The 27,224-nt window shown below is 48.9% G+C and overlaps 1 protein-coding gene across 1 annotated transcript in view; it reads right to left on the bottom strand.

The window, feature by feature from the left end:
* Window positions 1–24,351, bottom strand: part of LOC138468439 (zinc finger protein 271-like) — a 61,540-nt gene extending 37,189 nt beyond the window's left edge. The window contains exon 1 of the mRNA XM_069608993.1: window positions 24,246–24,351. The gene's annotated coding sequence lies outside the window, so the exon portion shown is untranslated. The remainder of the gene's footprint in view (window positions 1–24,245) is intronic.
* Between the last annotated feature and the right edge of the window lie 2,873 nt (window positions 24,352–27,224).

The raw sequence follows: 27,224 nt of genomic DNA, 5'->3' as shown, positions 1-27,224 counted from the left end.
CTGCCCTTATCGACCTAAAAGCCCAAATAGACTCACTCAGAGACGAGGGAAAACTAGCTCTCCTCCTCCTTCTAGACCTTTCAGCCGCCTTTGATCTGGTGGACCATAAAGTCCTATGTAATCACTTGGACTCGGCTGCCCACTTCTCAGAGGAGGCTATAGTCTGGATTCAATCATTTCTTAGTGACAGGACTATGAGGGTGTTCTCCCCCGCAGCGGCAGCGGACCCTATCCCAATCACTTGCGGAGTGCCCCAGGGATCCTGCGTCTCGCCGACACTCTATAACATCTTCACCAAGCCACTCTTTGACGATCTTGATAATCTGGGTATCACCTACACTAACTATGCAGATGATACTCAGATTCTCTTACCACTTACTGGGGATTACGTCGAAGATCTGGCTCTGGTGAATAGAGTCTATAGCATCGTTCAAGCATGGATGGCCAACCATGGCCTATGCTTGAACGATGACAAAACAGAGCTCATCATCCTGGGCACGGCAGCCCGTATCTCCAAACTTAACCAAAACTACTCCGCCTTCATCATCGATGGTAACACTATCAAGGTCGCCAGAGAAGTAAAAACCCTAGGTTTTTACCTTGATGCGACACTATCTTTCACCAAACAGGTGAACTCACTGTCATCATCCACTGCCTATACATGCAAGTTAATACGAGCTGGGAAACCATTCCTTTCAGAGGACAGCTGTCTTATTCTAGCTAGAGCCCTCATTTTATCGAAATTAGATTATTGCAACGCCCTCTACATAGGGACTACCAAACAAATCATCCACAGAATCCAAGTGCTCCAAAACAATGCACTTAGAGCGGCCCTAAGTATCCCCAGAAGTGCACACATTTCAGATACAAGACGAAAACACAAATGGCTTTCCACCCAAGAAATAATCAACCTTAAATCTGCGTCCCTTACCCACAAATGCCTAAACAACAAAGCTCCCCGATACCTCTCAGAACGCTTCAACAGGAAAAATCCAACGAGACTCACAAGGACAGCCAGCCCCAACTGCCTCCTAGTGCCCAGATTCAAACTAGCCTCCATTGGAGGTTCCAGCTTCCCAGTTAAGGCAGCACAGTTATGGAACTCCCTACCCCTTGCACTCAGATCTGACCAAACCTTCAATAACTTCAGAAAGAACACCATAAAATGGCTTATTGAGAATGCGACATAGCGTATGTCACTTTATACGTAACGTCTTCTTATAATGTTTGTACTAACCTGCTTTTATTGTTTGATCGCCATAGATTTGACTGTTTAGCTACGCCTTATCTGCACTTGCACTTGCCCTACCCTGCAGATTCGAAATGTCCACTATGCCTGTAACCTGTAACGTTAACTAATCTGTAACCTGTAAACGTTAACTAAGCTGTAAACCTCCTTGTTCTCTTGCGCCCTGCTACCCTAGGGTCTGGTGCGCACAATAAATAAATAAACAAACAAACAAACATTATTTGGAAACTAATAAACTCCTGGGACTGAGGCAATCTGGTTTCCGTCCTCGATACGGTACAGAAACTGCTCTCTTAGACCTTAAAACCCAGACTGAAGACCTAAAAGACAAGGGTAAACTTGCCCTCCTACTCCTCCTAGATCTCTCTGCGGCTTTCAATTTAGTAAATCACCAAATCCTATGCCTCAAAACCGCCACCCACTTCTCAGACAAAGCCACAGCCTGGATCACTTCCTTCCTTGATAATAGATCCATGAGGTTCTTCTCCCCCACCGCCACTGCTTATCCCTCACCAGTCACTTGTGGAGTCCCTCAAGGATCATACGTGTCCCCGACACTCTATAATGTGTTTACAAAACCCCTTTTCGACATTTTGGAGTATCTGGGTGTCACTTATACTAACTACGCCGATGACACCCCGATACTCATCCCTATCACAGGTGACCACAAAGCCGACTCGCTAGCCATCAACGCCATTTACCAAATCATCCAGACCTGGATGGCCCAGCACGAACTGTGCATGAATGATGAAAAGACTGAGATTCTCATCCTTGGCTCCCATCATAGACTCAGTAAACTAGACACATTGTTTAAATCTTTCACCATTGATGGTAACACCATCAAAGTGGCTAAAGATACAAAAACGCTTGGAATCTACATCGATTCAACTCTCTCACTATCTAGGCAAACTAATGTAGTTTCATCGGCTGCCTCTTACACATGCAAGCTTATCACAGCATGCCGCCCCTTCCTATCTCCAGCCAACTGCACTACACTAGCTAGGACCTTGGTCCTATCTAAAATTGATTACTACAATGCACTCTACCTGGGCACCAACCAATGTAACATTAAAAAGCTACAAATCATCCAAAATAATGCCATCAGAGCGGCTCTTAACCTACCCAAGTACCTCCACATCTCTGACACTAGACGGAGTCTTCGCTGGCTCTCAGTCTCCCAAAGAGTCTCTCTTAAAGCACTTGCGCTCACACACAAAAGCCTCACCAACAAAGCACCCAGCTACCAAGCCAGTAGATTTACATTACACACTGCCTTGAGACCACTCAGAAGTGCCCAAACTAACTGCCTTGCTATCCCGCACTTCAACCTCCAGAGATCTGTTGGTCGTAGCTTCCCGCTCCTGGCTTCGAAACTATGGAACACACCACCTAATCCTCTTAGAGCTGAATCTACCTTCCCAGCTTTCAAGCGCAAAGTCAGAACCTGGTTGTCTGCCCAAGACCTGCCTTGACCGTGCCCCTGGCTCCCACCCCCTCCCCCCCCCCCAACCGAGTCATTTATAACCTATACTGTAAATTTGTACATATACTGTATTTCCTGTATAACTTGCATATTCTCTCCTAATGCACTGTCTGTACTGTACACTTCACTGTCTTGTTCTATGCCTGTAACTAAGTGACGCCCCCGGATGCCCTGGGGCCTGGTGCGCTATTTAAATAAAATAAATACAAAAAACAAATCTATCTTGGCTTGATATTTTAGAGGGCAGTTTTCGGAAACAAATGTTGAGGTTTAAGCCTTCTGCCTCAATACATTATATTAGACTGGAATTTGGCCAGACCTCGCTTAAAGGGGAACTTTTGAGAAGACGAGGTCTGCTATATATTAAGACTCAAACTAACCTTAGATGTAAACTACTGAGTCTATTGACGGGCTCTGGACAAGGAAAAGATAGTTTTGGCAGTCTGGTACATGGCCTGTTTAACGATTTGGGATGGTATCCCGACTATACAAGGGGCACATCCTATGAAACCCTGATTAGGGTTTTCATAAATAAAGTTAGGCAGTGGGACTGGGCTGCTAACTATAGACATGTAGAGTCCTTACATAGCTATATATATTTGGCAGGGGCGATGCATAGCTACCTTCGGCCCCAAGTATACCTTAGACAATGATGGGAGTGCAGGCATTTAGATTGTGGCTGAGGATAAATCGGCTTCAAATCCTTTCCCTAACTGGTTCACAGCTGGGACTTCCACAAAAAGACAGATAAATGTTTATGCATTTGTATGTTTTGTAAAGTTTCTTTGAAACTAAACAAATAAAGAATAATAATATCGGCAATTATTTGCAGACAAGTGTACGCTGAGGCCTTAATTACGTTTACTAGGCGAGCAAAATGGATGCAGCACCCAATAGCAGACAGTCAATAGTCAGTTAGGGGCAAGTTTAGCTCACAAAAGGCATATGCATATTTAGTTGGAAGAGAGTAATAGTGCTTACCCTTCAGAATAAAGTTGATATGGAGGGGGGGCGTGGGACCCGTTGTGGACCGGACATGGAGGTCACTGGCCTTTATATGTTGGCCTTCGTATGTGGGCCGGCTTGCACCAGTCAGTCGCACACTGATGCTTAAGGCAGGAAAGGCAGTCAATCATGCGGTGCGCATGACATGACGATGTGTTACTTAGCAACCTCTGTACACAACCGCAGCGGCCATTTTAGAATGGTTGAGTCGGGATTGCAGGAAAAACGCAGCGTTTCGATCGTTGTGTGGATGAAAAGGTGGGTTCAGCCATGAACAATGGTGGGAGCAGGCAGATGATCCCCCTCAGATGCTGGGCTCAATTGGATGCACGTTCACCCATAGTGGCAAGGGTACATGCTATTAGATAGGGCTTCTCTCTGGACTTTGCTTATAGTGCGATGCTGGGGGATTGGGATCCTGCCCTCCAGGCGTCACAGTAGATGCAGAATAGTACAGAATGTGATGTACTTGGAGTTTTTGCAGCGTTTGGTCTCGTGCTGCAGTTTGAATTAGTCTGCTTACGCAGCCTACTATATGGGAGAGACAGACCTGTGGAGGCGGACCCGAGAAGGAAGATACATCACGCCAACATTAGCGCAGAGCATGGCACGTTGTGTGGCGTAGTGTGTCAGCGGTCCGGTGTCCGCTGCCTGCTGCCTGGGTCCCGCAGTCTGCATAAGGTGAGACAATCTCCATGCCCGAAATAAAGTATTTTACTATCCTACAATTCCTGCTCATACTTTGACTGCCTTATTTACGAGGAGGACACAAAAGACTAAAGCTAATCCTGCCAAATATAACATTTGATTTGTTGCTCAGTTGGGGGGGGCTTAATATTACACTTGCTTTTTTCGCTACAAATTATGCCAACAGCTGAGCTTAACTGGAAAGAGGCGGCTAATCTAATCCGCCCAAAGATAAACACAAGGACGCACACTCAGTGCGATTGGGTGTAAGGGACCATGTGAGCAAGTTTGTGCTCTTCGGGACTGGTGAATGTCCCTCTTAGTGGATTGGTAAAATCTGTTATCCACGGCTAAAGGAGCAGTCGTGGAAGTGGCTGTGCGCTTTGAGTCTTTGAACTTCATGTCTTCTGGTAAAAACAAGGGCTCCTGAGTGGAGTCACCAATTGCGAGGTGACTGTGGGCATTAGGCCTTTGAAACTCGTGGTTGGTATACAAGAAGAATCTACTTGCACCCTGAGTTGGAGTCAAAACTGACTGGTTATAAAATCTTGTGTATCCTGAGATATGGGCATTACATTCTATATACAAGAAGGGGGAAGAAAAAGAGCAACAGAGAAAGAAGAAGAATAGGAAAAGGGAGAAAAGATGAAAGTCAAATAGAAAGTTGAAGGAGGAAAAATAAATAAAAGTATAATTTACTAAGTGGACTTCTCTCTGATGATGCTAGAACACCAGAATGTAGAAATCATCCAAGATGGTGCACAAGCTACAACATCAAAAATAAATAATCTACCAAGCAACCCAAAAGGACAATTGTGCAAATACATACTCAAGAGCCTAGATAAATCCCGTCATTGGGGGGAAAAAACAACACAGGACTCCCAGAAGTAGAGAATCTGTTGAGACGTGGCTTGGAATACACTATTACTACATCTAAGTTGCATAAGAAAATTGAAGACTTCTTTAACAACAAAAAACAAACAGACACAGAAGTCAAGGCGATCGAGCAGAGGCGAACTCGGCTGAAATATTCCCTTTTTCTAGGTGTCTTCACGAGGAGTTGGTCTCGGACCTTGGGGATGATGCACAGGGCCTTGGGGATGATGCACAGGGTCTTGGGGATGATGCACAGGGTCTTGAGGATGATGCACAGGGCCTTGGGGATGATGCACAGGGCCTTGGGGATGACGCACAGGGCCTTGGGGATGACGCACAGGGCCTTGGGGATGACGCAGAGGGCCTTTGGGGATGACGCAGAGGGCCTTGGGGATGATGCACAGGGCCTTGGGGATGTTGCACAGGGCCTTGGGGATGACGCAGAGGGTCTTGGGGATGACGCAGAGGGTCTTGGGGATGACGCAGAGGGTCTTGGGGATGACGCAGAGGGTCTTGGGGATGACGCACAGGGCCTTGGGATGACGCACAGGGCTTTGGGATGACGCACAGGGCCTTGGGGATGATGCACAGGCCTTGGGGATGACGCACAGGGCCTTGGAATGACGCAGAGGGTCTTGGGGATGACGCACAGGGCCTTGGGGATGACGCACAGGGCCTTGGGGATGATGCAGAGGGCCTTGGGGATGATGCACAGGGCCTTGGGGATGATGCACAGGGCCTTGGGGATGACGCACAGGGCCTTGGGGATGACGCACAGGGCCTTGGGGATGATGCACAGGGCCTTGGAATGACGCAGAGGGTCTTGGGGATGACGCACAGGGCCTTGGGGATGATGCACAGGGCCTTGGGGATGATGCACAGGGCCTTGGGGATGATGCACAGGGCCTTGGGGATGATGCACAGGGCCTTGGGGATGATGCACAGACCTTGGGGATGATGCACAGGCCTTGGGGATGATGCACAGGCCTTGGGGATGATGCAGAGGGTCTTGAATTTGATCCCTGGAGTCACCGGGAGCCAGTGGAGAGATTTTAGGGCAGGAGGGATGCAGTCCCTGGGCTTGAGGCCAAGGATAAGCCTTGCTGTCCAATTTGGGATTAGTTGGAGGGGGCGAAGGGAGGAAAGGCAGTTTGAGGAAGAGGCTATTTCAGTAGTCAAGCCTAGAGCGAACCAGGGCTCTGGGGAAAAGTAAGGAAAGGAAGGATGCCTCTGAGGAGGTGGAGTTGAAAGTTGGACTTCTTGGCAAAGTCCATGATGCCTGGAGAGAAAGACATAGGAGTCCCAAGGTGTTTTGCCTCACAAGAGGGTGAGGGGATAGGACTCAAGGAGTCTGGCCAGAGAGAGGGTGCGGGGGACAAGGAGCAGGCGTCCCAATGAGTAGGATCTCTGTCTTACTAGTATTAAGGCAGAGGTCATTGGCAGAGCACCATGCCTTAAAAGCAGTCAGGTATGAGGGAGGAGGAGGTAGAAGATGGCACCTTGAAGAAAAGCTGTGTGGCATCTATAGAACACTGGAAATTAAGCGAGAAAGTGGGCCAGAGGGTCCAGGTAGATAGCCATGGCAATAGGATAGAGCCCAGAGGGACGCCGCAGGTGCAGAAGAGAAAAGGACCCATTTGCACTTAGGAGGGTATGTTTAAAAGGATGAAGGTACGGCAGGACGGCGGTCAGCCATGGCAGTGCCCTGTCCATCATGCCTAGGGTATCACAGAGAAGGTTTATTAGGGTGGAGCGGTTGACGGTGTCAAAGGCAGAAGAGAGATTGATCTTCCGCTGGCATTTTATTTTTTCCGGCGCCCAGGAATGGGCAATTACCGGGTCATTACAGCCTTGCTGGACCAGGTATTTGCCCATTCCTTGGCGCCAGGAAAAATTCTTCCCCATTCCCATTTCAGCCCCATAGGGCTCAATGGGAATGGGGAAGCCGGATGCAGCGGCACCGTTATGAATGGCACCGGTGCATCCGGCATGCAGTGGTTGTGGGAGCCGCTCTGCCCGCCAGGTCCGACCTGGCGGGCAGAAAGACACCCGCAAGCACAACTCATAGTTTGCCGGTCCAGGAACTACGGTACCGGCAAGCTTACCGGTACCGTAGTTCCCGGACCTACAAGCTTATAATGAGGCCCATTGTATAGATCAGTTGTGAGGGCAAGTATAGGTTTTTGACACAGACAGCCAGGTTCCCAAGTTGAACTCTTGGACTTTTACTTACATTAGTTTTGGTTTGGTAGGGGGAAAAATTCAATAGAGACTCTACATCCAGTCCAATAAAAGAGTCCATATTCAAGCCTGCATCTCTGCGGCATCCAACAACATGGCCAAAGGTTTCAAAGTCTGTAAGGAACTGGCCAATCCTACTGCAGCCTCTTCCACTACCGCACCCACCCAGGCCCTTTGCTCGGCCATGGCAGCACACTTCACCACAGAAACACAGAACATCCTGTCTTCTCTCTCTGCACCGACTCATGCCCCATCATCTCCTGTGCCCCCCCCACACCCTGGCCGCCCCACCACTCCCCATCACTCCTCCATCTCCCCTGTTACACCCGAGAAGGTGTCTAGACAAGTCTGGTCTACAAAAGCTTCTTCCAAACAGGTGGACCCCTGCCCCTCCAAAACCATCAAGGACAACATTGGGCCTCATTACGATACTGGCAGTAGCCGTGCCGGTAAAACAGGCACGGCTGCTGCCGGTATCATTTTTTTTTCCGGCACCCAGGAATGGGCAATTACCGTGTCATTACGGCCCAGCGGGATCCGGTAATTGCCCATTGCTGGGCGTCTGACAAAAATGCTGCCCATTCCCATTCGAGCCCCATAGGGCTCAATGGGAATGGGGAGGTTGGATGCACCGGCACCATTTAGAATGGTACCGGTACATCCGGAATGGTCTGCTTGCAGGTGCCGGTCCACCCGCCAGGTCAGACCTGGAGGGCAAAAAGGCACCCATGAGCAGAACTCATAGTTTGCCAGTACAGTAACAACGGTACCGGCAAGCTTACCAGTGCCGTTGTTACTGTACCGGCAAACTTGGAATGAGGCCCATTGACTCGCTAGCTCTAGCCTTGGCAGACCTCTGCAACCTCAGACCTCTGCCACCTCTTCTTTGCCACTGGAGTCTTTCCAACTTCTCCCAAGCATTCTCTTGTGCACCCTCTGCTCAAAATACCCTCTGCGATCCTACTATTCCGGCTATCGCCCGATCTCCATCACGCCTTTTCTGGGCAAACACCTGGAGAAGTTGGCTATCTCTCAGCTTACCCTCCACACTGAATCTGTTGGTTGTGTCCATGACCAGCAGTCTGGCTTTAGAGCATCCAGAGGCACGGAAACTGCTCTTCTGAACACCTGTGAAGACCTGCTCTCAAACCTAGATTCCAACTCTCCCTCTGTCCTCTTGACTTCTCCTCTGCGTTCAATACAAAGAACCACATCATCCTGATCTCCCGTCTCCGTGAGACCCTGGGTATCACTGATCAATCCCTGCCATAGCTATCATCTTTCTTCCCAGGTTGAATTTGGTTCCTTTCTGTCTGCTATCTCTCTCTCTATTTGTGGTGTTCCCCAGGGATCTAATCTATCCCCCTGGTTTTTCAATGTCTACATGGCCAATTCGGCCCACATGATCTCTGCCTTCACCTCCAACTTTCAGTGTTATACGGATGACACGCAGCCCTCTTTCAGGCTACCCTCGGCCTGTTCCTCAATCATCCCTCACTGTCCGCAATTCAGTCCTAGTGTGCTGCTAATGATCTCTGCCTTAATGTAAGTAAGACAGAGATAGTCCTTATTTACTCCTGCTCCCCTTTTCCCACTTTCACTCTGGCCGACCACTCTTGGCCCTGCACCCACACCCTCTAGTGAGGCGAAAAATCTGGGGGTCATCTTTTACTCTCTCCTTCTCTTCTCATATCTCGAACATTTCCAAAAATTCCCACTACCAGCTGCACCTCCTCTGATGTATTCTACCTTTTCTCACCTTCCCCAAGAGGCTCACTGTCTCCAGAGCCCTGGTTCTCTCCAGACTGGACTACTCCAACAGTCTCTTTCTCAATCTTCCTACCTCTACACTTCGACCTCTTCAACTTATCCAGAACAGAAACGCAAGACTTATCCTTATTTATTTAGCCATGCTGGCAGGCCCAGGATTTAGGCCTGGGGTGTCACCACCACCAAGGAAAACAGGGACCTCCATACATTTCTGAAAAGAAGACGCCCATGGGAATCCACAGAGGACTGACTTGTGTGAATCTCGCTAGAATTTCTGACCCAGAATGCACAGCAAAGTCTAAAATTAAGAACAACCACAAATTTAAGATAATTGTGACCAGCAAACCACCGAAAAACACTGACAACACCACATGTCCTACCTTTCCATGTTCCCACAGGTGTTCCGATGAAAGCGGTATTGTCACATGTGAGGGTGCACTGACCTGGGTGCAAAGCGGAAAGTCTAAACCACTGGTATACCAAACGTCTTGGGAAAACCAAATCCATACTGGATTTGGCCTTGTGGGCAACCCACAGATTTAGGCTGAGGGCATCACAGCCAGCACGGATGGCTCAGGAGGATACCCCAGGGGCAACACGCTGGCCTTGGAAGCAAGACGATGCAGAGCAACACAGGTTCGATCCCTGGGTCTGTGCTTAGAAACCTCTGGGTATTAAGCACATCATAAATAACCAATTACAATTACGGATAACAAGTCACAACTCACTTTATTCGGCGTTAAGCCATCATAGTTGGAATGGCACAGATACATAACACACAACCAACATGTTTTTTACAAGATTATCTTAAAACCATTGTTAGGGAGAATTCTCTTCTAAGGATAATTTCCCTTACCTATAGAGTCCCCCAGCAGCTTTGCTGGATTTCAGGGTTTTTGTTTTTACTCCTACTAAGAGTGAGACTCTTTTTCCCACTCTTAGCTGTATTTTGATGTATGTTACAGCCTATTTTTGTGCTTATGGGCTATGTGGTTTTTCTCACCCTCATAGGTATCATCATTTTACATGTGTGTTACACAGCACCCTCCGTGCAGTGACACAGGGGTGTCGTAGCGACCCCCAAACATAGACTCTATACCCTTGGACTGACTACTGTCTCCCAGGGCATGTAAAGTTACCATTGACTTTACTAGTCAATAGTTATGAACAAAACCAGTACAATCCATCTTACTATGGAAGTACTGGGAAGGGTTAATAGTTTTTCCCTGGTGTTCATTTTGGAGGGGGTACCGTACAGTCCCTCTCTCCAAAGTTTCTGGCTGGTGGTAGTGGTTACTACCGTAAATATTCGACCGCGAATATTTCCCTATGGGATTTTCCAATTTTTCAAGGCTACCACTTTTACTGACAGCCTCTAACATACCGCTGGGTTATTTTAATATTAACTTTACTCCGGTAGGTTTTTATTGCTAGAACTTTAATAATATTTCTTTCTCGTGTCTTTCTCTGAAATCCTAACCCAGGTCGGGGATCCTTTGTTCGTCCTTTTGGCAGGCTTCTGCACAGAAGCCCTCCTTTCCGCGCAACTTAGTCTGGGGTAGACAGGATGTGTTGGAGGGGGAATAGGCACCCTGGACAGGGTTACATAGGCAACCCAAGTCGCACTCTGTGCTGATAGGGTGGGGAGTTATCCCGCCAGGATAACCACCCCACTGTGTGAATGACAGCTAGGCTGTATGAATGGGGGTCTTTCTGCATAAAAGCAGGGTCCTGAGGACAAGACATTGTCACTGGAACTAAGAAGCCGAAGAGGAGAGAAGCCAAAGACATCTGCAACGACTGAACCACCGGTGAAGCCCTGCTGCAGATCCTCACCACTTTTCTCCGACGACTCAAGAAGATCTTCACCTGCAAGAGTCTTCTTCCTTTGAGCTGGTGGGGTCAACCAGTTTGCCAATCGCCTTCCAGGACCTGCCTTGGTCGAATCGCCAGTGCCATGCACTAGGAGACCGGATAGCCAGGCACCCGTCCACCATGACCGTGATTTAAAGGAGCGTACCTTTTATTCCATTTTGGCAGCACTGCGGCTGGTTTCATCCCTGGGCAGTGCAGTAACTCGAACCTTCCTCCATGACGAGAGCCTCTCTTCCTCTGCTGGATCTCCCGAACTGCAGGAACTACTGCCACCTCAGGAGCCTCTTCCACTTTCAAGGTACATTGTTCCGCCAGGCCTCCCGTTTCGTTGGGTATTGCTAAAGGTGTTTTAAATTCTTTACTTACCTTCTGGGCTGGCCGCCTTTTCGTCTAACATTATCTTTCTACGTCCTGCAACCGCCTTTTCAATCGTTTAACAAAGACTTGACTGCAGCTACTAGAACATTTTGAACCTAGGCACTTTGCCTTGTACCACTGACTCTGGCACAAGCCTCTTGACTCTGGCTAAATCTGTTACAACTGCCTTCTCTAGATTGTTTCTCATCAAGAAATATGTTGGTGCACCTAAAACTCTTATAACCACCTTTCCTTCCCCTTTATATATTGCTGAAGTGCCATTTTGCTCGGTTTTCACCAAAGTACTGTTGATGCTAAAGTACTGCCTTGCTTAACTTGTTCACAATCCAAGTGGTAAGTGTTTCTGGTGTTTTTAAGAGGCTAAACCTGTATAACTTGTTCTTTCCCTCCCTCTGAAGAAATTGTTAGAGTGCCATTTCTGCTTAGTTTAACACTGTGCCGTTTTGCTCAGTTTTCACTCTTGCTCAAACTTGTCTACAATTTAAATAGGGAGTTCTGTATACTTTTCTTGACTGTTTTAACTTGCTTTAATGATAGTGATTTGTGTGTGAACATCAGAGTGTGTAAAATAAATATATATTCTTTTTGATACAAAGCTTTGGTCAGTGTTTCCTTGTTCCATAGTATTGTAGTCCTATTGTGTAAACCCTGAATACTGCTCATCTCCCTCTTGAGATAAGTCTGACGGCTCAGCCACAGCTACCAACTAAATCTGGGTGGTGCAGACTGATACCAAGGGTGATTTATTGCATATACCTGTAGTCTTAATCTTCTGTAGTGCTCCCTAAGGGAACTTCATAGGATTCTGCCTAAAAACCATTAACAGATTATAACAATGACCATGGATGAGAACAGCAGGTGTATAAAAACATCAACATTTTCATCTCCCTAGTCCAGATTGCAACAATAAATATTGCATACTTAAAGAGCTACAACCAACCATAGCGACACTTGTCCCAATAAAATAATTGTGAGATGTAGTAAATTAATGTCCCAATAAAATAATTGTGAGGTGTAGTAAATTAATTAAATCACCATAATCTAAAATGCACTCAAGTTCTCATGTGGTCCTTTACTGGCTGTAAAAGGGCTATATTCAATTTATCACTGAAACAAGATTTCTATGAAATGTTTTCCTCCTCAGCTATGCCAGATGAATATATATGGTGACATGGCAAACAATGTTCAGATCAATAGTTCTTTTGCAATAGGCCATGGCCTCACAAACCTGACAAATGCCTGCCATTCTGAACATTGGAAGTAAATGTTTTAATCTAAGATCCCTGCAGATTTATCCGAGTGTGCAGAAGGCTCTAAGAGGCTGCGTGCAAGACGTTACCTTAGCGTGCAGAAGGCCCTAAGAGGCTGCATGCAAGACGTTATTTTGCGTGCAGGATGTTATCCTAGCGTGCATAAGGCCCTAGGAGCCTGTGTGCAAGACGTTACCTTAGCGTGCAGAAGGCCCTAAGAGGCTGCATGCAAGACGTTATTTTGCGTGCAAGATGTTATCCTAGCGTGCAAAAGGCCCTAAGAGGCTGCGTGCAAGATGTTACCATAGTGTGCAGAAGGCCCTAAGAGGCTGCATGCAAGACGTTATCCTAGCGTGCAGAAGGCCCTAAGAGGCTGCATGCAAGACGTTATCCTAGTGTGCAGAAAGACCTAAGAGGCTGCATGCAAGACGTTACCCTAGCGTGCAGAAGGCCCTAAGAGACTGCATGCAAGACGTTATCCTAGCGTGCAGAAGGCCCGAATATTTATAGTTCTCAAAGGAAAACCTACATGCAGATAGAAGCCAAGTCAAGCCTTGCAGTGAAGTATGGTTTGGAAGTCACACAAGGGTGATACATAAGGACTAACAGGGCGTAACTAATGTGTACTGTTTAACGTTAAGAAGGAGTTGTATGTAGTACAGGCAGAGGAACAGAAAAACAGTATGTGAAACTGGCCATACAGGCTTCTTGAAACCATGGACAGAAACCTTGGGGTCTATAGTATTGTCTAAAATGAAAAACACCAAGAGATTCTGGAAGGAGCCATATTATAATGGCCAACCTAAGAGGTGCAGGAGACATGTCAATACACAGTGTCCCTCCACCTGCAATGTTTTTACCTGACGTTGGAGAGCCAGTACTGCCATGGAAGGGATGGCTGAAAACATCTAAACACTATGCCAACGTAGTGTGTGGCACGAATGACAGTGTGGAATGGAAATCCTCGTCTTTACACTGCTGGTCAAGAGAAATGTGAATACCTGCCTGATTTGATACCTGATGAATGTGGGGATATGAATGGATATGAAAACTCTATACAAAAGATGAACAAGCAGTAGGATACCAAAACTGAGCACTATTCTAGAACTATATAAGTTTAGGAAACGAATACAAGAGGATGGAGAACGTGTTAAACAATATATTGCAGCTCTTAGGAAATTGGGCGGAACGTGCAAATTCAATCAACAACTGGAAGAAAGGTGGAGGGATCAATGTTAGAATGCAACAGTAGTAAGGTACGAGAGAAACTGTGCACTGAAGATGACCCGACTTTAGATACAGTTCTACGGATGGCTAAAGAGGTTGAACACACCGAGAAGTGTGTAAAGACATTTGAAAGCAGAGTGAAGGAGATTGCAGTTAAACAACCACAGTTAATACACTTCAGCCACCCAGCGAAGAAGGAACTCCAAGCGTAAGTAATCAAAGCAGGAGAAGGAAAGGAGGCATTGAGAATAGAGAATGAAAGATGATACAACAGCGAGAATACAACGGCGAGAACAGATATACCAGAGAGACAATCAACAGAGACAGGAGTCATATTTCAGAATTCAGACAAGGTTGAAGCAGATAGCGAGGAAGGGGGTGGACTACATCAAGAACATGTTACAGGTGTGATAGTCTCTCCCATTGGGCTATTAGTCTGAATTGCCCGGCTCTGAGAATAATCTGCAGAAATTGTAATGGAGGAGGACATCTGGCTAGATGCTGTAGAAATAAAACCTCTGCTACTATTTGGATTGGAAATGAAGACAGTGACTAAGGTGAAGAATATGTGTTGGCAGTAGGAGGCAAAGGCAATGATTTTGACAGTCTGAAAACTACCATTCTGGTTAATGGTACCCCGATAGATATAATGGTAGATTTGGGAGCCAAGTACACACTCATTCCGGAGGTGATAAGTAGGAGATCCAGACCCAAGTATTTACATGAGGTGGATATCAAACATAGAGCTTATGGTGGGGCAAAAATGTATCTGATTGGATGGTTCAAGAAAGACAGGCTGAAGGGGCATTTATGTCTCGAAGAAGGGAGCATCTCCGCTTCTAAGCTGGACACATCAAAGGTTGCTAAAGGTATGACTGGACCCGAATGCGGTGGAATCAGTTTTCCTCCTTGAGAGTCCAGAAATTAACAAAGAGAAGATACAATCGGAAATATTTAGAAATGAAATCAACTGTGGGAAAGTTTTCACACATTGCATATTAGTCAAACAAGGTTGCAAACCGGTGGCACAGAAACTACAGGGCTTTCCAATAGCCACGAGAGATGAGGTCAAACTAGAATTTAAAAAGTTGGAAGAACAGGGAATCAACGAAAGCATTGATGCATTTGAATGGGTTTCCCCTTTAGTCGTGGTAAGGAAGAGCTCATGAAAGGTTTGTATTGATTTAAGAGATCTAAATAAATGTAAATTCCTGAAAGACATCCTCTTCCTAATATACAAGAGATGATTTCGACAATGGGCTCCGCAAAGGTGTCTGACACTTGATCTTACAACTACCTACCATCAAATAAAATTGCATAAAGAATCAAGGCATTTGACTGCATTTATTATGCCAGAGGGCTTATACCAATATGACAGGATGCCGTTCGGACTAATATCTGCGGCTTCTGTGTTTCAGAAGATCATGTATCGCATTTTGGATGGAGAAAAAGGAGGTATCTTCTTTCAAGACGATAACGTAGTCTATGTCAAAGATGAAAATGAACATAACAGGAGACAGGAGAGAGCGTTCAAGAAATTACACAATTTAGAAATGTCTCTTAGTAAAGATAAATCTAGAATAGGAAAGAAATTGAATACTTGGGACATGTGATCTCTAAGGAAGGGATTGCACCGAAGAAGAGTCTAGCTGGTGCAATAGAACACATCGTCAGGCCGTATTGCAAGGAATAAGTCAGAACATTTATAGGGATGGCCGAGTACTCCTCGAAGTTCAGAGGATTTGCTGATAACACTGTCGCTTTAAGAAGCATGATGAAGATTAAGAAATGTGCATAGCATGACGAATGTGAGAAGAAATTCCAATACATAAAACAGGCTTTAACAACAGCACCAACTTTACAGAACTACGAGAGAGGGAGACACACAGTGATCACAACAGATGCAAGCAATGTTGGACTAGGAGCAGTTCTGACACAGATTCATGAAAGAAAAGTGTACATAATAGTATTTGGATCTTGTTTACTCAGAGGAGCAGAAAAGGCATATGCGACCATCGAAAAGGAGGCTCTGGACATCAGATGGGCTTTGGACAAGTTCAGAAGGTTTGTCTGGGGAATCAGATTTGAACTACATACAGATCACACACCATTAGTTGAGGTATTTTCAACAAAGGCCCTAAACAAAGTTTCCGGTAGAATAAGAAGATGGGTGTCTAGATTAAAAGAATTTAATTTTACAGTGACATATATCTCGGGAGTGAGAAACTAGGCAGCCGATTGTCTATCAAGGATGACAACCAAAGTGGAGAGCAATGATGAAGATCAAGAGATGATTTGTGAAATATATGATTCTGCTATATCAAAGCAAGAGAGGTGTGAAGAAATGACAAAAGATACCGGAATAAGGCTTGTCGTCAAGGGTTTAGAGGATGGTGGATTAAACAGAGAGAAGATACAAGAAGCAGAGATGGAAGGTTTCTAGAATTGAAGGGACGAACTTTGCATCCAAGATGGCTGTCTCATGAGAGGAGATAAACTGGTGCCACCTGAGGAAATCCGGGAGATGTTGATACATCTTGGGCATGAGGGTCATCCAGGAATTGTGAAGACAAAACTCAGAATAAGGAACAGCTATTGGTGGCCGGCATAAGCGTCAGGAATTGTATCCTTTGTGTCAAGTGTGAGAAAGTGTCTGTGAATGAGAATTATCCCAAGGCTTTTACGGATTTACCCGAAAAACCATGGAAGAAGATAGCGATTGATGTACTAAGGCCTATGTGGAGTGGGAGATGTCAGACTTATTGCATTGTTGTTATTGATGTTTTGACTAGAGGGGCAGAACTGATGATGACTCTGCATGTAAGAAAGCAAAAAAGTGATTGAGTTTATGGAGGAGTTATGCAGTCGTAAGCGTTACCCAGAGGAAATGTTGACCGATAATGGTCCTCAATTCAGGTCAGAGGAAATGGAAGAGTACCTTAAGGAAAGATCCCCTGCTCACAAAACCAGTGCCATATATCATCCCCAAACCAATGGGATTGTGGAGAGGTACAATAGAGTAATAAAAGAAGACATCAGGTGGGCATAGTCAAATCGGAGGGATTGAAAGGAGGTTGTCAGGAGGATGGTTGTGGCCCATAGGGTCAATCCGCACAGCACAACTGGAGTGTCCCCTTTAGAGCTTAGCCGGGCGAGGAAGGCCAACACCAAATTGTTTCCAGGTTGGATGGGTGATGTTACTGGTATGGAAGTGGAGCTGTATGCGTTGAGAGGTAGGAAGAAGCAGTTAAGCAATACATCACGGAAAGATAATAGACATGTCACGAAGGCTAGTGTTCCACTTGTGGGAGGTTGGGATAGGATCAAATTACCAGTGGTGCTGAGAGAGAACGGTTGTCAGTGGTCCAAACCAAATGAAGTAGTGGAAGTGTTAAAGCATGTTGTGAGAACAACGGATGGTAGGATATGGAATGAGGAAAGAGTGACGATTCTGAGGTCAAGGGGTGGTGAAGGATTAAGTGGAAGGAAGGATGAGATGAATAGAGGAGTGAAGTGTGGTTTTTCCTTGTCAGAATTTACAGATACTGTGCCGACAACATCGAGGTTTGGGAGAGGATATCAAAGACCAAAATACCTGGATGATTATGCTGAGTCATGAGGAGGAAGGATACTTGTGTAAAAGAAAGGGGATGTGTAGTATCGTGTAGAATAAAGAACACCAAGAGATTCTGGAAGGAACGAGGGGTGGCAAGAGACCCGACCCTTGCATGAAGCAATACTTTAGGGTCATCTTCGACTCCTCCCTCTCCTTTACTCCTCACATATTAGACATACTTTCAACTTCATCTCCTTAGGGGTATTCTCCCTTTCCTCACCTTCCCCAGAAGATCAATCTCTCTAGAGCTCTGGTCATCTCCAGGCTTGACCACTGTAAAAGCCTCTTCCTCAATTTGCCTCTTTCTTTGTAATCTTCAATTAATCCAGAATAGGGCTGTGAGATTTATCCTTGGCCTCAAGCCCCGAGACTGTATCTCTCCAGCTCTAAAATCTCTCCACTGGCTCCTGGTTGCCGCAAGGATGAAATTCAAGACCCTTAGAATCATCCACAAGGATGTCTGGAGCCTGGGACTACGCTGCCTGCAACCCTCTCTCTCCAAATACTCTCCTTCCAGATCACTTTGATCTTCTGGCCCCAACTCTCTGCTGATTAAACGTTTCTCCAAGCAGAGAGAGGGGGGCAGATCTCTCCTTAGCTGGCGCCCTCCTATGGAGCAGCCTCCCTCTCTCCATCTTGAACCGGAGCAGCTAAGTTTCTGCAAACTACTCAAGGCTGTTCTCTTCTCCTCCTCCTTCCCTCTCCCCCTGCCGTGCTAACCATCCCGTCTGTTGCTGAGATAGGCTGCCTGGTTCCTCAAGAGTCCAATAGGGTCCTGGCCTTCTGCCCAATCGCCCGCAGGACCCACCTTGTACTGCCCTCTGGGCCCACACCCGCCCGTCAGGTTGGTGTATCCGCTAGACCTCCCTCGCCTGGGAAGGGGTAAGTGCTAGGAATTTCATAGAGGGAAGTGCTGAGGAGTCAGTTAAGTGCAGCAGTAAGTGCTTGGCTGGGATCGCTTGGCGCAGGGTGATCACCTGGTGTTAAGTACAGGCCTGTGAGACACAAGCAAGTGGGTGCTAGAAGGTGAGTGCTAGAAGGTGAGTGCTAGATGGTGCGGAAAGGCTGCAGGTGTTTGGGAGGAAGGACAGGACCCAGGAGGACAGATAAAGTCCCAGGCCATCGATCTAAGTGACTGTGGGGGCATGGTAATAAGAGGGGGAAGGAGGTGGTGAAGAGGAAAGTCTTGAGGAGCTTCTGGAATTTGAGGAGATCCGGCTCAAGACGGAGTGGATGGGGGAGGCTATTCCAGAGGAGAGAGATTTGCAACCAGCTTGCTGCTTATAACAGCACCTGACACGCAGAGAACTGGAGCCGGAGGAGCCTAAGGATCTAGAAGGAGAGTATATGGTGAGGGCAAGTTGTCGATAGATTAATCCTTGGCTACGGATTTTAATTTGATCCTAGCAGCGACTGGAATTCAGTGGAGGGATTTAAGGGCTGGAGAGATACGGTCCCTGGGCTTGAGGCCAAGGATAAGTCTGACGGCTCTGTTCTGGACAAGGGAGAGAGAGGAAGAGGTATATTAAGGAAGAGGCTATTGCAATAGTCTAGCCTAGAGAGTACCAGGGCACTGGAAACGTGGAGGCTCTGGGGAAAAGTTAGGAATGGAAGGATACCTCCGAGAAGGTGGAATTGAAAGGGGGCCTTCTTGGCAAGATCCAAGATGTGAGGGAGAAAAGAGATAGAGGAGTCGAAGATGACTCCAAGTTTCTGGCTTCAGATACAGCAGGAGGGGCAGAGCCCATAGAGGGTGGACAGAATGGAGGGAGCTGGAATCCCAATACAATGTATTTATTTATTTTGACATGTATTAAGGGCACTTAGCCCGGAGGCATCTAGGCGCTGGTTACAGGAGCGTGGTGGTTACCGGGAAGAACACGCAGCAGCAGGGAGGGGGTTGGGGCACCTGACCTCCTTAGTGGGTAACTCCAGCAAGCCGGAGAGAATGCGCAGCAGCAGGGGGGCGGGGGTCGGGGCACCTAACCAGAACATGCAGCAGCAGGGGGTCGGGGCACCTGACCTCCTTAGTGGATAACCCCAGAAAACCAGAAAGAATGTGCAGCAGGAGGGAGGAGGGGCTGGGGCACCTGACCTCCTTAATGCGTAACCCCAGCAAACTAGAAAGAATGCGCAGCAGCAGGGATGGGGGTTGGGCATCTGACCTCCTTAGGGGGTAACCCCAGCAAACCAGGAGGAACGCGCAGCAGCAGGAGGGGGGGTGGGGCACCTGACCTGCTTAGGGGGTAACCCCAGCAAACCGGGAAGAATGCACAGCATCAGTGAGGGGGGGTCAGGGCACCTGACCGCCTTAGGAGGTAACCCCAGCAAACCAGAAAGAACGTGCAGCAGCAGGGAGGGGGAAAAGGGTCGGAGCACCTGACCTCCTTAGGGGGTAACCCCAGAAAACCAGAAAGAATGCGCACCAGGAGGGATGAGGGGTCGGGGCACCTGACCTCCTTAGTGGGTAACCCCAGCAAACCGAGAAGAAAGTGCAGCAGCAGGGAGGGAGGGAGGGGTCGGGACACCTGACCTCCTTAGGGGGTAACCCCAGCAAACCAGGAAGAATGCGCAGTAGCAGGGATGAGGGGTCGGGGCACCTGACCTCCTTAGTGGGTAACCCCAGTAAACGGAGAAGAACGTGCAGCAGCAGGGAGGGAGGGGGGGGTCGGGACACCTGACCTCCTTAGGGGGTAACCCCAGAAAACCAGAAACAATGCGCAGCAGGAGGGATGAGGGGTCGGGGCACCTGACCTCCTTAGTGGGTAACCCCAGCAAACCGGGAAGAACGTGCAGCAGCAGGGAGGGAGGGGGGGTTCGGGACACCTGACCTCCTTAGGGGGTAACCCCAGCAAACCGGGAAGAATGCGCAGCAGCAGGGGGGCGGGGGTCGGGGCACCTAACCAGAACATGCAGCAGCAGGGGGTCGGGGCACCTGACCTCCTTAGTGGATAACCCCAGAAAACCAGAAAGAATGTGCAGCAGGAGGGAGGAGGGGCTGGGGCACCTGACCTCCTTAATGCGTAACCCCAGCAAACTAGAAAGAATGCGCAGCAGCAGGGATGGGGGTTGGGCACCTGACCTCCTTAGGGGGTAACCCCAGCAAACCAGGAGGAACGCGCAGCAGCAGGAGGGGGGGTGGGGCACCTGACCTGCTTAGGGGGTAACCCCAGCAAACCGGGAAGAATGCACAGCATCAGTGAGGGGGGGGTCAGGGCACCTGACCGCCTTAGGGGGTAACCCCAGCAAACCAGAAAGAACGTGCAGCAGCAGGGAGGGGGAAAAGGGTCGGAGCACCTGACCTCCTTAGGGGGTAACCCCAGAAAACCAGAAAGAATGCGCACCAGGAGGGATGAGGGGTCGGGGCACCTGACCTCCTTAGTGGGTAACCCCAGCAAACCGAGAAGAAAGTGCAGCAGCAGGGAGGGAGGGAGGGGTCGGGACACCTGACCTCCTTAGGGGGTAACCCCAGCAAACCAGGAAGAATGCGCAGCAGCAGGGATGAGGGGTCGGGGCACCTGACCTCCTTAGTGGGTAACCCCAGTAAACGGAGAAGAACGTGCAGCAGCAGGGAGGGAGGGGGGGGTCGGGACACCTGACCTCCTTAGGGGGTAACCCCAGAAAACCAGAAACAATGCGCAGCAGGAGGGATGAGGGGTCGGGGCACCTGACCTCCTTAGTGGGTAACCCCAGCAAACCGGGAAGAACGTGCAGCAGCAGGGAGGGAGGGGGGGTTCGGGACACCTGACCTCCTTAGGGGGTAACCCCAGCAAACCGGGAAGAATGCGCAGCAGCAGGGAGGAGGGGGTCAGGGCACCTGACCTCCTTAGGGGGTAACCCCAGAAAACCAGAAAGAATGCGCAACAGTAGGGATGAGGGCAGTAGGGATGAGGGGTCGGGGCACCTGACCTCCTTGGTGGGTAACCCCAGCAAACCAGAAAGAACGCGCAGCAGCAGGAAGGGAGGGGGGGTCGGGCCCCTGACCACCTTAGGGGGTAACCCCAGCAAACCAGGAAGAATGCGCAGCAGCAGGGACGGGGGTGGGGCACCTGACCTCATTAGGGGGTAGCCACAGCAAACCAGAAAGAACGCGCAGCAGCAGGGAGGGAGGGTCAGAGCACCTGACCTCCTTAGGGGTAACCCCAGAAAACCAGAAAGAATGTGCAGCAGGAGGGATGAGGGGTCGGGGCACCTGGCCTCCTTAGTGGGTAACCCAAGCAAACCAGAAAGAACGCGCAGCAGGAGGGAGGAGGGGTCGGGCACCTGACCTCCTTAGGGGGTAACCCCAGCAAAACAGAAAGAACGCGCAGCAGCAGGAAGGGGGGGTTGGGGCACCTGACTTCCTTATGGGGTAACACAAGCCAATCCGGGAAGAACGTGCAACAGCAGGGAGGGGGGTTGGGGCACCTGACCTGCTTAGGGGGTAACCCCAGCAAACCAGAAAGAACGCGCAGCAGGAGGGAGGAGGGGTCAGGCACCTGACCTCCTTAGGGGAAACCCCAGCAAACTGGGAAGAATGCGCAGCAGCAGGGAGGGGGGTCGGGGCACCTGACCTGCTTAGTGGGTAAACCCAGCAAACAGGGAAGAACGTGCAGCAGCAGGGAAGGGGGGGGTCAGGGCACCTGACCTCCTAAGGGGGGTAACCCCAGCAAACCGGGAAGAATGCACAGCAGCAGTGAGGGGTGGGTCAGGGCACCTGACCTCCTTAGGGGGTAACCCCAGCAAACCAGAAAGAACGTGCAGCAGCAGGAAGGGCAGTCGGGGCACCTGACCTGCTTAAGGTGTAACCCCAGCAAACTGGGAAGAACGAGGAGCAGCAGGGAGGGGGGGGTTCGGGCACCTGACTTCCTTATGGGGTAACACCAGCCAACCTGGGAAGAATGTGCAGCAGGATGGATGAGGGGTCGGGGCACATGGCCTCCTTAGTGGGTAACCCAAGCAAACCAGAAAGAAGGCGCAGCAGGAGGGAGGGGTCGGGCACTTGACATCCTTAGGGGGAAACCCCAGCAAACTGGGAAGAATGTGCAGCAGCAGGAGGGCCAGGACACGTGACCTGCTTAGTGGGTAACCCCATTGGGTGCCAACTTATTTCAAAAGACAGTGGGCCTCATTCCGAGATTGGAGGTAGTCATGGCGCTAAATAGCGCCATGACTGCCTCCAATAACGGTACCCAGCTAGCCTTGGTTCAATGGGGACTTACCGGTCTAGTCGGACCTTTGTGGGACTGGTAAGTCCCCATTGAAAAAGGCAATCCCCATTCCCATTTGAGCCCCCATAGGGCTCAATGGGAATGGGGAGGGAGCTAATAACGGTACCGCAATTTGCTCCCTGGACTATTTGCGGCTGCCGCTAAGGCCGCCTGGTAAAACCAGGTGCCATAGCGGGACCCGCTAAAGGATTGTGGAATAGGGCGCAAAGGGATTACCGGCACCAATGTCCTTAACGGTGCCCGGTATCCCTTTGCACCCGGGTCGGAATGAGGCCCAGTGTCTTTACTGTCTGCATTCAGGCCTGTCCTTGGTCCAGGCGAGGCGGGCAGCAATTGCCCCGGTCCTTGGAGCCTCTGGAGGGGATCAAATTCCCCAGTTTGTGAGGCGGTGCATTTAGGTGGAGAAGTTCCGTGGGTCAGGTGCTGGCGCTGCCCTGACATTACACGAGTCAGAGGCTCACTCTGACCACTTTCGCGCGGGAAGTGGAGGTTACAGCGATTTAAGCACAACAATGAAAACACCCGATGTCCCCCTGCAGTTAAGACCAGCCCCTCCCAAATGATGCCGGCAGGAAACTGCTAATAGTGGGCCATTAATCACTGAATGGTTTCTTGCTGGCATTGTGATGGGAGGTGAAGTGCAGTGGGCTGTGGGGAGTGGGCGTGCCTTGCAGGGACATACTGTGGGTCCCAACACAGTACTATTTCTTTCATGCTGCTCCTTTGCCAAACTATATATCAATTAGACCTAAAACCACTTCCATGGCACTGGTGATGAGTTACTTCTTCATGCTGATAATAGCTTTGACCAGTGTTGCTGAGTAAATATTCTTTAAGCCACGACCCGGTTTATTTATGCCATGTTTGTCGGGTACATGGACACGGATAATGTATTTATTTATGCCATGTTAGTCGGCTACCTGCATCCGACAAACATGGCATAAATAAATAAATAATCCGGGTCCATGTATCCTTATAACAAGTCAGACTTTACTGTATCAAAGCATACACTTGATTCCCATTTTAAAGAATGTGAAAGTGATTGTTTATTGGGCTCAGGCGCCTCCTCGGCGTTGCCCTTTGGGCGTTGGTTGCCTCCAGACCCCCTTCAGCATCTTGTCTTCTTGTATGTACTGCATCCCGCGCCACATTCATGGTCTCTTGGGGTGCCCAGTCCTCGTGATCTGCAGCCTAAGTGGGACTGGGCCCCCCCCTGTGAGGCCTGCATGGCTCTGGGGGGGGGGGAGTTGCTGAAGGGGGGGGGGGCGCATTCCTAGTGTCTCGCCCTGGGCACCAGATGGACTAGAAACTGCCCTGTCTGCATTTCACAGTAAAGAGAACTTGAGACCTTTCCCACAGAAGGAAACACTAAAAATACCTGAAATCACTGCTTCATAACCAGTCGCCTGCTGCCCGCCTCGCTTCTGCGCATGCTCACTCGCCTCCAGCGGGCTGCCGCGCTGTCTAGTTCTGCGCATGCTCACTCGCCTCCAGCGTCTGCCGCGCTGTCTAGTTCTGCGCATGCTCACTCGCCTCCAGCGTCTGCCGTGCTGTCTAGTTCTGCGCATGCTCACTCGCCTCCAGCGTCTGCCGCGCTGTCTAGTTCTGCGCATGCTCACTCGCCTCCAGCGGGCTACTCGCCTCCAGCGGGCTACCCGCCTCGCTTCTGCGCATGCTCACTCGCCTCCAGCGGGCTGCCGCGCTGTCTAGTTCTGCGCATGCTCACTCGCCTCCAGCGGGCTGCCGCGCTGTCTAGTTCTGCGCATGCTCACTCGCCTCCAGCGGTCTGCCGTGCTGTCTAGTTCTGCGCATGCTCACTCGCCTCCAGCGGTCTGCCGTGCTGTCTAGTTCTGCGCATGCTCCAGCTCACTTGGAGATCTCCCTTCTGCGCATGCTGGACCTGCTTGAACGTGCCACATGTCCACACGCTCTTCCGCCTCCGCCAGCCCGCGATGTCTCACTTCTGCGCATGCTCTGTCGCCTCCAGGTCCCTGCGAAGGCTGAGTTCTGCGCATGCTCATCACCTTCAGGTGCCTCCACGCTCCAGCTGACTCATGTCTCAGTTCTGCGCATGCTCTACCTGCTTCATCGTCTCACGTGTTCACACGTTCTATCAGCTACTGCAGCCTGCAGTGTCTCACTTGTGCGCATGCTCAGTCGCCGTTATTCCTGCCTCTGCGCATGCCCTGTTGACGAGTGTCTTACTTTTGAGGATGCCTCTTTAGGTGCATAGTGGCTCTCACCACAATGTCCTAAAGAAGAAGAGTATGTCCTCTCCGTGCATGTTGCCTCAATATGTAATTACTAGTTTGCTGCCTCTAATTATAATTAGCATGTCGCTCGTGTGCATGCCCTTTTTAGGCACTTTTCCCCCTCTGAGCATGTCATGTGATCTGTAGTTTACTCATGAGGTCAGAAACCCAGTGCAGCAGTATTCCAACCTCCCTGGGGGGTCGCCGCCTCCCTGGGGGGTCGTGAGACCCAGCATGAAAAGTGTAAAAAAATAAATAAAGAAATAAAGAAATTATATATATATATATAATTATTTATATATATATATATATATATATATATATATATATATATATATATATATATATATATATTATAGATTGGAAGAAATGGGCAGGGGCGGCTCACATGGTCGGGTTGATGCACAACACTGTCTCAGGCACCAATGAAAAAGTGGCCTGCAGTTGTAAATGGTTATTCGTTAACAGACTGTTTGAATAGTACCCAAGGGGGTGCTTTGTGTTAAATTGTAAGTACGTTGTGATGTTTTTAGAATATTTATTCAGCAACAATGCATAGCTCTCAACTCACACGCTTTTGGCGGGTGTCACCCGCCTTGTAAAGGGCAGACTCACCCGCCAAGCCTCTTGCACGCCCATTCCTTCCAATGGGCGTCTCACCCGACAAAAACAAAATCGGGTGATTTCACCCGCCTTTAAAACAAAAATGGTTGAGAGCTATGGCAATGGTCAAAATTACTAACTGTATAGTGAAGTAACTCATCAAACTGGCCCACATTGGCCAAAAAGGTGGCCCATTTTGACTGGCCCACACTAGCATTTTGTATTTTTGGTACAGGCATTATTGCCCTATTGGCCAGTCCGTGCCTCGCGGCTCATCCATAATGGCGAGGGGGCGCCCACCCAGTGGCCCCCTCACCCATTATGGAGGAGCTAAGAAGCCAGCCCAGTGAAACAATGAGCACTCCCTCAGCTGCTTTTTCCAACTGAGGGAGTGCTCCTGCAGACATGCCAACCCTCCCAATTTAGGCGGGAGACTCCCGACTTTGAAGTGAAAATTATTGGAAAATATTGCTATATTTCATGTTCTCCGACCTGAAATAATTATATCCCCAATGCATTCCTATGGGGAAATTAATTTCTACCGAATTCTCCCGTGAAATCTCCCTCCCAGGTGCCTCAGAATGTTTGCATGTATGCTCCTGGACTAGCTGAACTGTCAAAGGGAAACCCTATTTCCCTTTGTCCGTTCAGTTCTTTCCCCAGCCGCACATGCTCACTGAGCCATGCAAGGCTGGGGCGTTTTGCTTCACCAGCATTGCATAGCTCAGTGGAAATGCTGGCTGGGGCACTGCATGTCTGTATGTGCGAGGGGGAGCTCCTGTGCCTCCTCGCACATACAGACAGAGCAGCCTGGAGCAGGGCGTTTCAGCACCCACATGCAGGCCAACGCAGAAGGTATGTTTATGTTCATTTTTTTTTTTTAAACCTGTGTATGGATTTGTGAATGCTAGTGTTATGTGTGAGTGTATGGTGATGGATGCTCGTGTGAATGATAGTGATTGCTGTATGAATATGTGTGTGTGTGTTCGTTTGTTTTGGTCCATTGAGCTGATTTTGGCAAGTGGTGGATAGAGGGGGGAAGGAGGGTTGTATAACAAAGGCATTTTAAAAATGCCTAAATGCATTTGTTGCACAATCCCCCTACCCACCTGCCAAAATCAGCTCTCCTTCTGAGGTGCTGTGGAGCCCAGGGGACATGGATGGTATTTTTTTTAACTGGTTTTCTATCACAGATGTCCAGTCAAAAATACCATGCTTTCCCCCTTGGCACCCCAGCGCCTTGCATACACACATAACCATGTTGATTGTGTTAGGCCTAGTGGGGCCAAGGGGACAGGGATGGTGTATTTTTGTTGGACATCTATCATAGATGTACAGTAAAACATGTCATGCCTGCCCCCTGGGCTCTCCTAGCAGCACTTGTAAACTGTTTGGATATTTACCCATTTTTTTTAAAGAATGCTCTACAGTGCAACATTTTAACGCATTATTTTCTTTAAAAAATTCACTGGGGGAAACCCCCCGAACCTCCCTTGATTGGT

The sequence above is a fragment of the Ambystoma mexicanum genome, chromosome 4q, assembly GCF_040938575.1.
Source record: "Ambystoma mexicanum isolate Mex_15411 chromosome 4q, UKY_AmexF1_1, whole genome shotgun sequence".
Lineage (NCBI taxonomy): Eukaryota > Metazoa > Chordata > Amphibia > Caudata > Ambystomatidae > Ambystoma > Ambystoma mexicanum.
This window is presented reverse-complemented; position numbering and strand designations above follow the sequence as displayed.